The sequence below is a fragment of the Leptodactylus fuscus genome, chromosome 4 (genome assembly GCF_031893055.1).
Source record: "Leptodactylus fuscus isolate aLepFus1 chromosome 4, aLepFus1.hap2, whole genome shotgun sequence".
Lineage (NCBI taxonomy): Eukaryota > Metazoa > Chordata > Amphibia > Anura > Leptodactylidae > Leptodactylus > Leptodactylus fuscus.
Window position 1 is genome coordinate 44,420,058 of NC_134268.1, and position 15,931 is coordinate 44,435,988.

Consider the following 15,931-nt stretch of genomic DNA (forward strand, 5'->3'; position numbering starts at 1 on the left):
GATTCCAGTTCTGTCCTCTCATAATGATTCTGGCTCTGTCCTCTCATACTGATTCTGGCTCTGTCCTCTCATACTGATTCTGCCTCTGACCTCTCAGACTGATTCTGGCTCTGACCTCTCAGACTGATTCTGGCTCTGACCTCTCATACTGATTCTGGCTCTGTCCTCTCATACTGATTCTGGTTCTGACCTCTCATACTGATTCTGGCTCTGAATTCTCAGACTGATTCTGGCTCTGACCTCTCAGACTGATTCTGGCTCTGACCTCTCAGACTGATTCTGGCTCTGACCTCTCAGACTGATTCTGGCTCTGACCTCTCATACTGATTCTGGCACTGATCTCTCATACTGATTCCTGCTCTGTCCTCTCATACTGATTCTGGCTCTGACCTTTCATACTGCTTCTGGTTCTGTCCTCTCATACTGATTCTGGCTCTGACCTCTCAGACTGATTCTGGCTCTGACCTCTCATACTGATTCTGGCTCTGACCTCTCAGACTGATTCTGGCTCTGAACTCTCATACTGATTCTGGCTCTGACCTCTCATACTGATTCCAGTTCTGACCTTTCATACTGCTTCTGGCTCTGACCTCTCAGACTGATTCTGGTTCTGTCCTTTCATACTGATTCTGGCTCTGACCTCTCATACTGATTCCAGTTCTGTCCTCTCATACTGATTCCAGTTCTGTCCTCTCATACTGATTCTGGCTCTGACCTCTCAGACTGATTCTGGCTCTGACCTCTCAGACTGATTCTGGCTCTGACCTCTCATACTGATTCCAGTTCTGTCCTCTCATACTGATTCTGGCTCTGACCTCTCAGACTGATTCTGGCTCTGACCTCTCATACTGATTCTGGCTCTGTCCTCTCATACTGATTCTGCCTCTGACCTCTCAGACTGATTCTGGCTCTGACCTCTCAGACTGATTCTGGCTCTGACCTCTCATACTGATTCCAGTTCTGTCCTCTCATACTGATTCTGGCTCTGACCTCTCAGACTGATTCTGGCTCTGTCCTCTCATACTGATTCTGGCTCTGTCCTCTCTTACTGATTCTGCCTCTGACCTCTCAGACTGATTCTGGCTCTGACCTCTCATACTGATTCCAGTTCTGTCCTCTCATACTGATTCTGGCTCTGACCTCTCATACTGATTCTGGCTCTGAACTCTCATACTGATTCCAGTTCTGTCCTCTCATACTGATTCTGGCTCTGACCTCTCATACTGATTCTGGCTCTGTCCTCTCATACTGATTCTGGCTCTGACCTCTCAGACTGATTCTGGCTGTGACCTCTCAGACTGATTCTGGCTCTGACCTCTCATACTAATTTTGGCTCTGACCTCTCATACTGATTTTGGCTCTGACCTCTCAGACTGATTCTCGCTCTGATCTCTAAGGCTGCATTCACATGGAGTAAACGCTGGCGTTTTTTGTGTGTTTTTTGCACATAGCGCCGCGTTTACGCCGCGTAGCGTCGCGTTAACGCCGCGTATACGCCGCGTTAACGCTGCGCTATTTAGCGGTGGCGTTGCCCGGCGTTAACGCGGCGTATACGCGGCGTTAACGCGACGCTACGCGCCGTAAACGCGGCGCTATGTGCAAAAAACACACAAAAAACGCCAGCGTTTACTCCATGTGAATGCAGCCTAATACTGATTCCATTTCTGACCTTTCATACTGCTTCTGGCTCTGACCTCTCATACTAATTCTGGTTCTGACCTCTCATACAGATTCTGGCTCTGACCTCTCACACTGATTCTGGCTCTAAACTATCATACTGATTCTGGCTCTGACCTCTCATACTGATTCCAGTTCTGACCTTTCATACTGTTTCTGGCTCTGACCTCTCAGACTGATTCTGGCTCTGACCTCTCATACTGATTCTGGCTCTGTCCTCTAATACTGATTCTGGCTCTGACCTCTCATACTGATTCCGGCTCTGACCTCTCATACTGATTCCAGTTCTGTCCTCTCATACTGATTCTGGCTCTGACCTCTCAGACTGATTCTGGCTCTGACCTCTCATACTGATTCCAGTTCTGTCCTCTCATACTGATTCTGGCTCTGACCTCTCATACTGATTCCAGTTCTGTCCTCTCATACTGATTCTGGCTCTGACCTCTCATACTGATTCTGGCTCTGACCTCTCATACTGATTCTGGCTCTGTCCTCTCATACTGATTCTGCCTCTGACCTCTCAGACTGATTCTGGCTCTGACCTCTCAGACTGATTCTGGCTCTGACCTCTCATACTGATTCCAGTTCTGTCCTCTCATACTGATTCTGGCTCTGTCCTCTCATACTGATTCTGCCTCTGACCTCTCAGACTGATTCTGGCTCTGACCTCTCAGACTGATTCTGGCTCTGACCTCTCATACTGATTCTGGCTCTGTCCTCTCATACCGATTCTGGTTCTGACCTCTCATACTGATTCTGGCTCTGAATTCTCAGACTGATTCTGGCTCTGACCTCTCATACTGATTCTGGCTCTGACCTCTCAGACTGATTCTGGCTCTGACCTCTCATACTGATTCTGGCACTGATCTCTCATACTGATTCCTGCTCTGTCCTCTCATACTGATTCTGGCTCTGACCTTTCATACTGCTTCTGGTTCTGTCCTCTCATACTGATTCTGGCTCTGAACTCTCATACTGATTCTGGCTCTGACCTCTCATACTGATTCCAGTTCTGACCTTTCATACTGCTTCTGGCTCTGACCTCTCAGACTGATTCTGGTTCTGTCCTTTCATACTGATTCTGGCTCTGACCTCTCATAATGATTCCAGTTCTGTCCTCTCATACTGATTCTGGCTCTGACCTCTCAGACTGATTCTGGCTCTGACCTCTCATACTGATTCCAGTTCTGTCCTCTCATACTGATTCTGGCTCTGACCTCTCAGACTGATTCTGGCTCTGACCTCTCATACTGATTCTGGCTCTGTCCTCTCATACTGATTCTGCCTCTGACCTCTCAGACTGATTCTGGCTCTGACCTCTCAGACTGATTCTGGCTCTGACCTCTCATACTGATTCCAGTTCTGTCCTCTCATACTGATTCTGGCTCTGACCTCTCAGACTGATTCTGGCTCTGTCCTCTCATACTGATTCTGGCTCTGTCCTCTCATACTGATTCTGCCTCTGACCTCTCAGACTGATTCTGGCTCTGACCTCTCATACTGATTCCAGTTCTGTCCTCTCATACTGATTCTGGCTCTGACCTCTCATACTGATTCTGGCTCTGAACTCTCATACTGATTCCAGTTCTGTCCTCTCATACTGATTCTGGCTCTGACCTCTCATACTGATTCCAGTTCTGTCCTCTCATACTGATTCTGGCTCTGACCTCTCAGACTGATTCTGGCTCTGTCCTCTCATACTGATTCTGGCTCTGTCCTCTCATACTGATTCTGCCTCTGACCTCTCAGACTGATTCTGGCTCTGACCTCTCATACTGATTCCAGTTCTGTCCTCTCATACTGATTCTGGCTCTGACCTCTCATACTGATTCTGGCTCTGAACTCTCATACTGATTCCAGTTCTGTCCTCTCATACTGATTCTGGCTCTGACCTCTCATACTGATTCTGGCTCTGTCCTCTCATACTGATTCTGGCTCTGACCTCTCAGACTGATTCTGGCTCTGACCTCTCAGACTGATTCTGGCTCTGACCTCTCATACTAATTTTGGCTCTGACCTCTCATACTGATTCTGGCTCTGACATCTCATACTGCTTCTGGCTCTGACCACTCAGACTGATTCTGGCTCTGACCTGTCAGTCTGATTCTGGCTCTGACCTCTCATACTGATTTTGGCTCTGACCTCTCATACTGATTTTGGCTCTGACCTCTCAGACTGATTCTCGCTCTGATCTCTAATACTGATTCCATTTCTGACCTTTCATACTGCTTCTGGTTCTGACCTCTCATACTAATTCTGGTTCTGACCTCTCATACAGATTCTGGCTCTGACCTCTCACACTGATTCTGGCTCTGAACTATCATACTGATTCTGGCTCTGACCTCTCATACTGATTCCAGTTCTGACCTTTCATACTGCTTCTGGCTCTGACCTCTCAGACTGATTCTGGCTCTGACCTCTCATACTGATTCCAGTTCTGTCCTCTCATACTGATTCTGGCTCTGACCTCTCATACTGATTCCAGTTCTGTCCTCTCATACTGATTCTGGCTCTGACCTCTCAGACTGATTCTGGCTCTGACCTCTCATACTGATTCTGGCTCTGTCGTCTCATACTGATTCTGGCTCTGTCCTCTCATACTGATTCTGCCTCTGACCTCTCAGACTGATTCTGGCTCTGACCTCTCAGACTGATTCTGGCTCTGACCTCTCATACTGATTCTGGCTCTGTCCTCTCATACTGATTCTGGCTCTGACCTCTCATACTGATTCTGGCTCTCAATTCTCAGACTGATTCTGGCTCTGACCTCTCATACTGATTCTGGCACTGATCTCTCATACTGATTCCTGCTCTGTCCTCTCATACTGATTCTGGCTCTGACCTTTCATACTGCTTCTGGTTCTGTCCTCTCATACTGATTCTGGCTCTGACCTCTCAGACTGATTCTGGCTCTGACCTCTCAGACTGATTCTGGCTCTGACCTCTCAGACTGATTCTGGCTCTGAACTCTCATACTGATTCTGGCTCTGACCTCTCATACTGATTCCAGTTCTGTCCTTTCATACTGCTTCTGGCTCTGACCTCTCAGACTGATTCTGGTTCTGTCCTCTCATACTGATTCTGGCTCTGACCTCTCATACTGATTCTGGCTCTGACCTCTCATACTGATTCCAGTTCTGTCCTCTCATACTGATTCTGGCTCTAACCTCTCAGACTGATTCTGGCTCTGACCTCTCATACTGATTCCAGTTCTGTCCTCTCATACTGATTCTGGCTCTGACCTCTCAGACTGATTCTGGCTCTGACCTCTCATACTGATTCTGGCTCTGTCCTCTCATACTGATTCTGCCTCTGACCTCTCAGACTGATTCTGGATCTGACCTCTCAGACTGATTCTGGCTCTGACCTCTCATACTGATTCCAGTTCTGTCCTCTCATACTGATTCTGGCTCTGACCTCTCAGACTGATTCTGGCTCTGACCTCTCATACTGATTCTGGCTCTGTCCTCTCATACTGATTCTGCCTCTGACCTCTCAGACTGATTCTGGCTCTGACCTCTCAGACTGATTCTGGCTCTGACCTCTCATACTGATTCCAGTTCTGTCCTCTCATACTGATTCTGGCTCTGTCCTCTCATACTGATTCTGGCTCTGTCCTCTCATACTGATTCTGCCTCTGACCTCTCAGACTGATTCTGGCTCTAACCTCTCATACTGATTCCAGTTCTGTCCTCTCATACTGATTCTGGCTCTGACCTCTCATACTGATTCTGGCTCTGACCTCTCATACTGATTCCAGTTCTGTCCTCTCATACTGATTCTGGCTCTGACCTCTCATACTGATTCTGGCTCTGTCCTCTCATACTGATTCTGGCTCTGTCCTCTCATACTGATTCTGCCTCTGACCTCTCAGACTGATTCTGGCTCTGACCTCTCAGACTGATTCTGGCTCTGACCTCTCAGACTGATTCTGGCTCCGACCTCTCAGACTGATTCTGGCTCTGACCTCTCATACTGATTCTGGCTCTGTCCTCTCATACTGATTCTGGCTCTGACCTCTTAGACTGATTCTGGCTCTGACCTCTCAGACTGATTCCGGCTCTGACCTCTCCTACTGCTTCTGGCTCTGACCTCTCATACCGATTCTGGCTCTGACCTCTCAGACTGATTCTGGCTCTGACCTCTCATACTGATTCCGGCTCTGACCTCTCCTACTGCTTCTGGCTCTGACCTCTCATACTGATTCCAGTTCTGTCCTCTCATACTGATTCTGGCTCTGACCTCTCAGACTGATTCTGGCTCTGACCTCTCATACTGATTCCAGTTCTGTCCTCTCATACTGATTCTGGCTCTGACCTCTCAGACTGATTCTGGCTCTCACCTCTCATACTGATTCTGGCTCTGTCCTCTCATACTGATTCTGCCTCTGACCTCTCAGACTGATTCTGGCTTTGACCTGTCAGACTGATTCTGGCTCTGACCTCTCATACTGATTCCAGTTCTGTCCTCTCATACTGATTCTGGCTCTGTCCTCTCATACTGATTCTGGCTCTGTCCTCTCATACTGATTCTGCCTCTGACCTCTCAGACTGATTCTGGCTCTGACCTCTCATACTGATTCCAGTTCTGTCCTCTCATACTGATTCTGGCTCTGACCTCTCATACTGATTCTGGCTCTGACCTCTCATACTGATTCCAGTTCTGTCCTCTCATACTGATTCTGGCTCTGACCTCTCATACTGATTCTGGCTCTGTCCTCTCATACTGATTTTGGCTCTGTCCTCTCATACTGATTCTGCCTCTGACCTCTCAGACTGATTCTGGCTCTGACCTCTCAGACTGATTCTGGCTCTGACCTCTCAGACTGATTCTGGCTCCGACCTCTCAGACTGATTCTGGCTCTGACCTCTCATACTGATTCTGGCTCTGTCCTCTCATACTGATTCTGGCTCTGACCTCTCAGACTGATTCTGGCTCTGACCTCTCAGACTGATTCCGGCTCTGACCTCTCCTACTGCTTCTGGCTCTGACCTCTCATACCGATTCTGGCTCTGACCTCTCAGACTGATTCTGGCTCTGACCTCTCAGACTGATTCTGGCTCTGACCTCTCATACTGATTCCGGCTCTGACCTCTCCTACTGCTTCTGGCTCTGACCTCTCATACCGATTCTGGCTCTGACCTCTCCTACTGCTTCTGGCTCTGACCTCTCATACCGATTCTGGCTCTGACCTTTCATACTGATTCTGGCTCATACCTCTCAGACTGATTCTGGCTCTGACCTCTCAGACTGATTCTGGCTCTGACCTCTCATACTGATTCTGCCTCTGACCTCTCAGACTGATTCTGGATCTGACCTCTCAGACTGATTCTGGCTCTAACCTCTCATACTGATTCCAGTTCTGTCCTCTCATACTGATTCTGGCTCTGACCTCTCAGACTGATTCTGGCTCTGACCTCTCATACTGATTCTGGCTCTGTCCTCTCATACTGATTCTGCCTCTGACCTCTCAGACTGATTCTGGCTCTGACCTCTCAGACTGATTCTGGCTCTGACCTCTCATACTGATTCCAGTTCTGTCCTCTCATACTGATTCTGGCTCTGTCCTCTCATACTGATTCTGGCTCTGTCCTCTCATACTGATTCTGCCTCTGACCTCTCAGACTGATTCTGGCTCTAACCTCTCATACTGATTCCAGTTCTGTCCTCTCATACTGATTCTGGCTCTGACCTCTCATACTGATTCTGGCTCTGACCTCTCATACTGATTCCAGTTCTGTCCTCTCATACTGATTCTGGCTCTGACCTCTCATACTGATTCTGGCTCTGTCCTCTCATACTGATTCTGGCTCTGTCCTCTCATACTGATTCTGCCTCTGACCTCTCAGACTGATTCTGGCTCTGACCTCTCAGACTGATTCTGGCTCTGACCTCTCAGACTGATTCTGGCTCCGACCTCTCAGACTGATTCTGGCTCTGACCTCTCATACTGATTCTGGCTCTGTCCTCTCATACTGATTCTGGCTCTGACCTCTTAGACTGATTCTGGCTCTGACCTCTCAGACTGATTCCGGCTCTGACCTCTCCTACTGCTTCTGGCTCTGACCTCTCATACCGATTCTGGCTCTGACCTCTCAGACTGATTCTGGCTCTGACCTCTCATACTGATTCCGGCTCTGACCTCTCCTACTGCTTCTGGCTCTGACCTCTCATACTGATTCCAGTTCTGTCCTCTCATACTGATTCTGGCTCTGACCTCTCAGACTGATTCTGGCTCTGACCTCTCATACTGATTCCAGTTCTGTCCTCTCATACTGATTCTGGCTCTGACCTCTCAGACTGATTCTGGCTCTCACCTCTCATACTGATTCTGGCTCTGTCCTCTCATACTGATTCTGCCTCTGACCTCTCAGACTGATTCTGGCTTTGACCTGTCAGACTGATTCTGGCTCTGACCTCTCATACTGATTCCAGTTCTGTCCTCTCATACTGATTCTGGCTCTGTCCTCTCATACTGATTCTGGCTCTGTCCTCTCATACTGATTCTGCCTCTGACCTCTCAGACTGATTCTGGCTCTGACCTCTCATACTGATTCCAGTTCTGTCCTCTCATACTGATTCTGGCTCTGACCTCTCATACTGATTCTGGCTCTGACCTCTCATACTGATTCCAGTTCTGTCCTCTCATACTGATTCTGGCTCTGACCTCTCATACTGATTCTGGCTCTGTCCTCTCATACTGATTTTGGCTCTGTCCTCTCATACTGATTCTGCCTCTGACCTCTCAGACTGATTCTGGCTCTGACCTCTCAGACTGATTCTGGCTCTGACCTCTCAGACTGATTCTGGCTCCGACCTCTCAGACTGATTCTGGCTCTGACCTCTCATACTGATTCTGGCTCTGTCCTCTCATACTGATTCTGGCTCTGACCTCTCATACTGATTCTGGCTCTGACCTCTCAGACTGATTCCGGCTCTGACCTCTCCTACTGCTTCTGGCTCTGACCTCTCATACCGATTCTGGCTCTGACCTCTCAGACTGATTCTGGCTCTGACCTCTCAGACTGATTCTGGCTCTGACCTCTCATACTGATTCCGGCTCTGACCTCTCCTACTGCTTCTGGCTCTGACCTCTCATACCGATTCTGGCTCTGACCTCTCCTACTGCTTCTGGCTCTGACCTCTCATACCGATTCTGGCTCTGACCTTTCATACTGATTCTGGCTCATACCTCTCAGACTGATTCTGGCTCTGACCTCTCAGACTGATTCTGGCTCTGACCTCTCATACTAATTTTGGCTCTGACCTCTCATACTGATTCTGGCTCTGACATCTCATACTGCTTCTGGCTCTGACCTCTCAGACTGATTCCGGCTCTGTCCTCTCAGACTGATTCTGGCTCTGACCTCTCATACTGATTCTGGCTATGACCTCTCAGTCTGATTCTGGCTCTTACCTCTCATACTGATTTTGGCTCTGACCACTCAGACTGATTCTGGCTCTGACCTGTCAGTCTGATTCTGGCTCTGACCTCTCATACTGATTTTGGCTTTGACCTCTCATACTGATTTTGGCTCTGACCTCTCAGACTGATTCTCGCTCTGATCTCTAATACTGATTCCATTTCTGACCTTTCATACTGCTTCTGGCTCTGACCTCTCATACTAATTCTGGTTCTGACCTCTCATACTGATTCTGGCTCCGACCTCTCACACTGATTCTGGCTCTGACCTCTCAGACTGATTCTGGCTCTGACCCCTCATACTGATTCTGGCTCTGTCCTCTCATACTGATTCTGCCTCTGACCTCTCAGACTGATTCTGGCTTTGACCTCTCATACTGATTCCAGTTCTGTCCTCTCATACTGATTCTGGCTCTGACCTCTCAGACTGATTCTGGCTCTGACCTCTCATACTGATTCTGGCTCTGTCCTCTCATACTGATTCTGCCTCTGACCTCTCAGACTGATTCTGGCTCTGACCTCTCAGACTGATTCTGGCTCTGACCTCTCATACTGATTCCAGTTCTGTCCTCTCATACTGATTCTGGCTCTGTCCTCTCATACTGATTCTGGCTCTGTCCTCTCATACTGATTCTGCCTCTGACCTCTCAGACTGATTCTGGCTCTAACCTCTCATACTGATTCCAGTTCTGTCCTCTCATACTGATTCTGGCTCTGACCTCTCATACTGATTCTGGCTCTGACCTCTCATACTGATTCCAGTTCTGTCCTCTCATACTGATTCTGGCTCTGACCTCTCATACTGATTCTGGCTCTGTCCTCTCATACTGATTCTGGCTCTGTCCTCTCATACTGATTCTGCCTCTGACCTCTCAGACTGATTCTGGCTCTGACCTCTCAGACTGATTCTGGCTCTGACCTCTCAGACTGATTCTGGCTCTGACCTCTCAGACTGATTCTGGCTCCGACCTCTCAGACTGATTCTGGCTCTGACCTCTCATACTGATTCTGGCTCTGTCCTCTCATACTGATTCTGGCTCTGACCTCTTAGACTGATTCTGGCTCTGACCTCTCAGACTGATTCCGGCTCTGACCTCTCCTACTGCTTCTGGCTCTGACCTCTCATACCGATTCTGGCTCTGACCTCTCAGACTGATTCTGGCTCTGACCTCTCATACTGATTCCGGCTCTGACCTCTCCTACTGCTTCTGGCTCTGACCTCTCATACTGATTCCAGTTCTGTCCTCTCATACTGATTCTGGCTCTGACCTCTCAGACTGATTCTGGCTCTGACCTCTCATACTGATTCCAGTTCTGTCCTCTCATACTGATTCTGGCTCTGACCTCTCAGACTGATTCTGGCTCTGACCTCTCAGACTGATTCTGGCTCTGACCTCTCATACTGATTCTGGCTCTGACCTCTCAGACTGATTCTGGCTCTCACCTCTCATACTGATTCTGGCTCTGTCCTCTCATACTGATTCTGCCTCTGACCTCTCAGACTGATTCTGGCTTTGACCTGTCAGACTGATTCTGGCTCTGACCTCTCATACTGATTCCAGTTCTGTCCTCTCATACTGATTCTGGCTCTGTCCTCTCATACTGATTCTGGCTCTGTCCTCTCATACTGATTCTGCCTCTGACCTCTCAGACTGATTCTGGCTCTGACCTCTCATACTGATTCCAGTTCTGTCCTCTCATACTGATTCTGGCTCTGACCTCTCATACTGATTCTGGCTCTGACCTCTCATACTGATTCCAGTTCTGTCCTCTCATACTGATTCTGGCTCTGACCTCTCATACTGATTCTGGCTCTGTCCTCTCATACTGATTTTGGCTCTGTCCTCTCATACTGATTCTGCCTCTGACCTCTCAGACTGATTCTGGCTCTGACCTCTCAGACTGATTCTGGCTCTGACCTCTCAGACTGATTCTGGCTCCGACCTCTCAGACTGATTCTGGCTCTGACCTCTCATACTGATTCTGGCTCTGTCCTCTCATACTGATTCTGGCTCTGACCTCTCAGACTGATTCTGGCTCTGACCTCTCAGACTGATTCCGGCTCTGACCTCTCCTACTGCTTCTGGCTCTGACCTCTCATACCGATTCTGGCTCTGACCTCTCAGACTGATTCTGGCTCTGACCTCTCAGACTGATTCTGGCTCTGACCTCTCATACTGATTCCGGCTCTGACCTCTCCTACTGCTTCTGGCTCTGACCTCTCATACCGATTCTGGCTCTGACCTCTCCTACTGCTTCTGGCTCTGACCTCTCATACCGATTCTGGCTCTGACCTTTCATACTGATTCTGGCTCATACCTCTCAGACTGATTCTGGCTCTGACCTCTCAGACTGATTCTGGCTCTGACCTCTCATACTAATTTTGGCTCTGACCTCTCATACTGATTCTGGCTCTGACATCTCATACTGCTTCTGGCTCTGACCTCTCAGACTGATTCCGGCTCTGTCCTCTCAGACTGATTCTGGCTCTGACCTCTCATACTGATTCTGGCTATGACCTCTCAGTCTGATTCTGGCTCTTACCTCTCATACTGATTTTGGCTCTGACCACTCAGACTGATTCTGGCTCTGACCTGTCAGTCTGATTCTGGCTCTGACCTCTCATACTGATTTTGGCTCTGACCTCTCATACTGATTTTGGCTCTGACCTCTCAGACTGATTCTCGCTCTGATCTCTAATACTGATTCCATTTCTGACCTTTCATACTGCTTCTGGCTCTGACCTCTCATACTAATTCTGGTTCTGACCTCTCATACTGATTCTGGCTCTGACCTCTCACACTGATTCTGGCTCTGACCTCTCAGACTGATTCTGGCTCTGACCCCTCATACTGATTCTGGCTCTGTCCTCTCATACTGATTCTGCCTCTGACCTCTCAGACTGATTCTGGCTTTGACCTCTCAGACTGATTCTGGCTCTGACCTCTCATACTGATTCCAGTTCTGTCCTCTCATACTGATTCTGGCTCTGTCCTCTCATACTGATTCTGGCTCTGTCCTCTCATACTGATTCTGCCTCTGACCTCTCAGACTGATTCTGGCTCTGACCTCTCATACTGATTCCAGTTCTGTCCTCTCATACTGATTCTGGCTCTGACCTCTCATACTGATTCTGGCTCTGACCTCTCATACTGATTCCAGTTCTGTCCTCTCATACTGATTCTGGCTCTGACCTCTCATACTGATTCTGGCTCTGTCCTCTCATACTGATTTTGGCTCTGTCCTCTCATACTGATTCTGCCTCTGACCTCTCAGACTGATTCTGGCTCTGACCTCTCAGACTGATTCTGGCTCTGACCTCTCAGACTGATTCTGGCTCCGACCTCTCAGACTGATTCTGGCTCTGACCTCTCATACTGATTCTGGCTCTGTCCTCTCATACTGATTCTGGCTCTGACCTCTCAGACTGATTCTGGCTCTGACCTCTCAGACTGATTCCGGCTCTGACCTCTCCTACTGCTTCTGGCTCTGACCTCTCATACCGATTCTGGCTCTGACCTCTCAGACTGATTCTGGCTCTGACCTCTCATACTGATTCCGGCTCTGACCTCTCCTACTGCTTCTGGCTCTGACCTCTCATACCGATTCTGGCTCTGACCTCTCCTACTGCTTCTGGCTCTGACCTCTCATACCGATTCTGGCTCTGACCTCTCATACTGATTCTGGCTCTGACCTCTCAGACTGATTCTGGCTCTGACCTCTCAGACTGATTCTGGCTCTGACCTCTCATACTAATTTTGGCTCTGACCTCTCATACTGATTCTGGCTCTGACATCTCATACTGCTTCTGGCTCTGACCTCTCAGACTGATTCCGGCTCTGTCCTCTCAGACTGATTCTGGCTCTGACCTCTCATACTGATTCTGGCTATGACCTCTCAGTCTGATTCTGGCTCTTACCTCTCATACTGATTTTGGCTCTGACCACTCAGACTGATTCTGGCTCTGACCTGTCAGTCTGATTCTGGCTCTGACCTCTCATACTGATTTTGGCTCTGACCTCTCATACTGATTTTGGCTCTGACCTCTCAGACTGATTCTCGCTCTGATCTCTAATACTGATTCCATTTCTGACCTTTCATACTGCTTCTGGCTCTGACCTCTCATACTAATTCTGGTTCTGACCTCTCATACTGATTCTGGCTCTGACCTCTCACACTGATTCTGGCTCTGACCTCTCAGACTGATTCTGGCTCTGACCCCTCATACTGATTCTGGCTCTGACCCCTCATACTGATTCTGGCTCTGACCTCTCATACTGATTCTGGCTCTGAACTCTCATACTGATTCTGGCTCTGACCTCTCATACTGATTCCAGTTCTGACCTTTCATACTGCTTCTGGCTCTGACCTCTCAGACTGATTCTGGTTCTGTCCTCTCATACTGATTCTGGCTCTGACCTCTCATACTGATTCTGGCTCTGACCTCTCATACTGATTCCAGTTCTGTCCTCTCATACTGATTCTGGCTCTGACCTCTCAGACTGATTCTGGCTCTGACCTCTCATACTGATTCCAGTTCTGTCCTCTCTTACTGATTCTGGCTCTGACCTCTCAGACTGATTCTGGCTCTGACCTCTCATACTGATTCTGGCTCTGTCCTCTCATACTGATTCTGCCTCTGACCTCTCAGACTGATTCTGGATCTGACCTCTCAGACTGATTCTGGCTCTGACCTCTCATACTGATTCTGGCTCTGTCCTCTCATACTGATTCTGCCTCTGACCTCTCAGACTGATTCTGGCTTTGACCTCTCAGACTGATTCTGGCTCTGACCTCTCATACTGATTCCAGTTCTGTCCTCTCATACTGATTCTGGCTCTGTCCTCTCATACTGATTCTGGCTCTGTCCTCTCATACTGATTCTGCCTCTGACCTCTCAGACTGATTCTGGCTCTGACCTCTCATACTGATTCCAGTTCTGTCCTCTCATACTGATTCTGGCTCTGACCTCTCATACTGATTCTGGCTCTGTCCTCTCATACTGATTTTGGCTCTGTCCTCTCATACTGATTCTGCCTCTGACCTCTCAGACTGATTCTGGCTCTGACCTCTCAGACTGATTCTGGCTCTGACCTCTCAGACTGATTCTGGCTCCGACCTCTCAGACTGATTCTGGCTCTGACCTCTCATACTGATTCTGGCTCTGTCCTCTCATACTGATTCTGGCTCTGACCTCTCAGACTGATTCTGGCTCTGACCTCTCAGACTGATTCCGGCTCTGACCTCTCCTACTGCTTCTGGCTCTGACCTCTCATACCGATTCTGGCTCTGACCTCTCAGACTGATTCTGGCTCTGACCTCTCAGACTGATTCTGGCTCTGACCTCTCATACTGATTCCGGCTCTGACCTCTCCTACTGCTTCTGGCTCTGACCTCTCATACCGATTCTGGCTCTGACCTCTCCTACTGCTTCTGGCTCTGACCTCTCATACCGATTCTGGCTCTGACCTTTCATACTGATTCTGGCTCATACCTCTCAGACTGATTCTGGCTCTGACCTCTCAGACTGATTCTGGCTCTGACCTCTCATACTAATTTTGGCTCTGACCTCTCATACTGATTCTGGCTCTGACATCTCATACTGCTTCTGGCTCTGACCTCTCAGACTGATTCCGGCTCTGTCCTCTCAGACTGATTCTGGCTCTGACCTCTCATACTGATTCTGGCTATGACCTCTCAGTCTGATTCTGGCTCTTACCTCTCATACTGATTTTGGCTCTGACCACTCAGACTGATTCTGGCTCTGACCTGTCAGTCTGATTCTGGCTCTGACCTCTCATACTGATTTTGGCTCTGACCTCTCATACTGATTTTGGCTCTGACCTCTCAGACTGATTCTCGCTCTGATCTCTAATACTGATTCCATTTCTGACCTTTCATACTGCTTCTGGCTCTGACCTCTCATACTAATTCTGGTTCTGACCTCTCATACTGATTCTGGCTCCGACCTCTCACACTGATTCTGGCTCTGACCTCTCAGACTGATTCTGGCTCTGACCCCTCATACTTATTCTGGCTCTGTCCTCTCATACTGATTCTGCCTCTGACCTCTCAGACTGATTCTGGCTTTGACCTCTCATACTGATTCCAGTTCTGTCCTCTCATACTGATTCTGGCTCTGACCTCTCAGACTGATTCTGGCTCTGACCTCTCATACTGATTCTGGCTCTGTCCTCTCATACTGATTCTGCCTCTGACCTCTCAGACTGATTCTGGCTCTGACCTCTCAGACTGATTCTGGCTCTGACCTCTCATACTGATTCCAGTTCTGTCCTCTCATACTGATTCTGGCTCTGTCCTCTCATACTGATTCTGGCTCTGTCCTCTCATACTGATTCTGCCTCTGACCTCTCAGACTGATTCTGGCTCTAACCTCTCATACTGATTCCAGTTCTGTCCTCTCATACTGATTCTGGCTCTGACCTCTCATACTGATTCTGGCTCTGACCTCTCATACTGATTCCAGTTCTGTCCTCTCATACTGATTCTGGCTCTGACCTCTCATACTGATTCTGGCTCTGTCCTCTCATACTGATTCTGGCTCTGTCCTCTCATACTGATTCTGCCTCTGACCTCTCAGACTGATTCTGGCTCTGACCTCTCAGACTGATTCTGGCTCTGACCTCTCAGACTGATTCTGGCTCCGACCTCTCAGACTGATTCTGGCTCTGACCTCTCATACTGATTCTGGCTCTGTCCTCTCATACTGATTCTGGCTCTGACCTCTTAGACTGATTCTGGCTCTGACCTCTCAGACTGATTCCGGCTCTGACCTCTCCTACTGCTTCTGGCTCTGACCTCTCATACCGA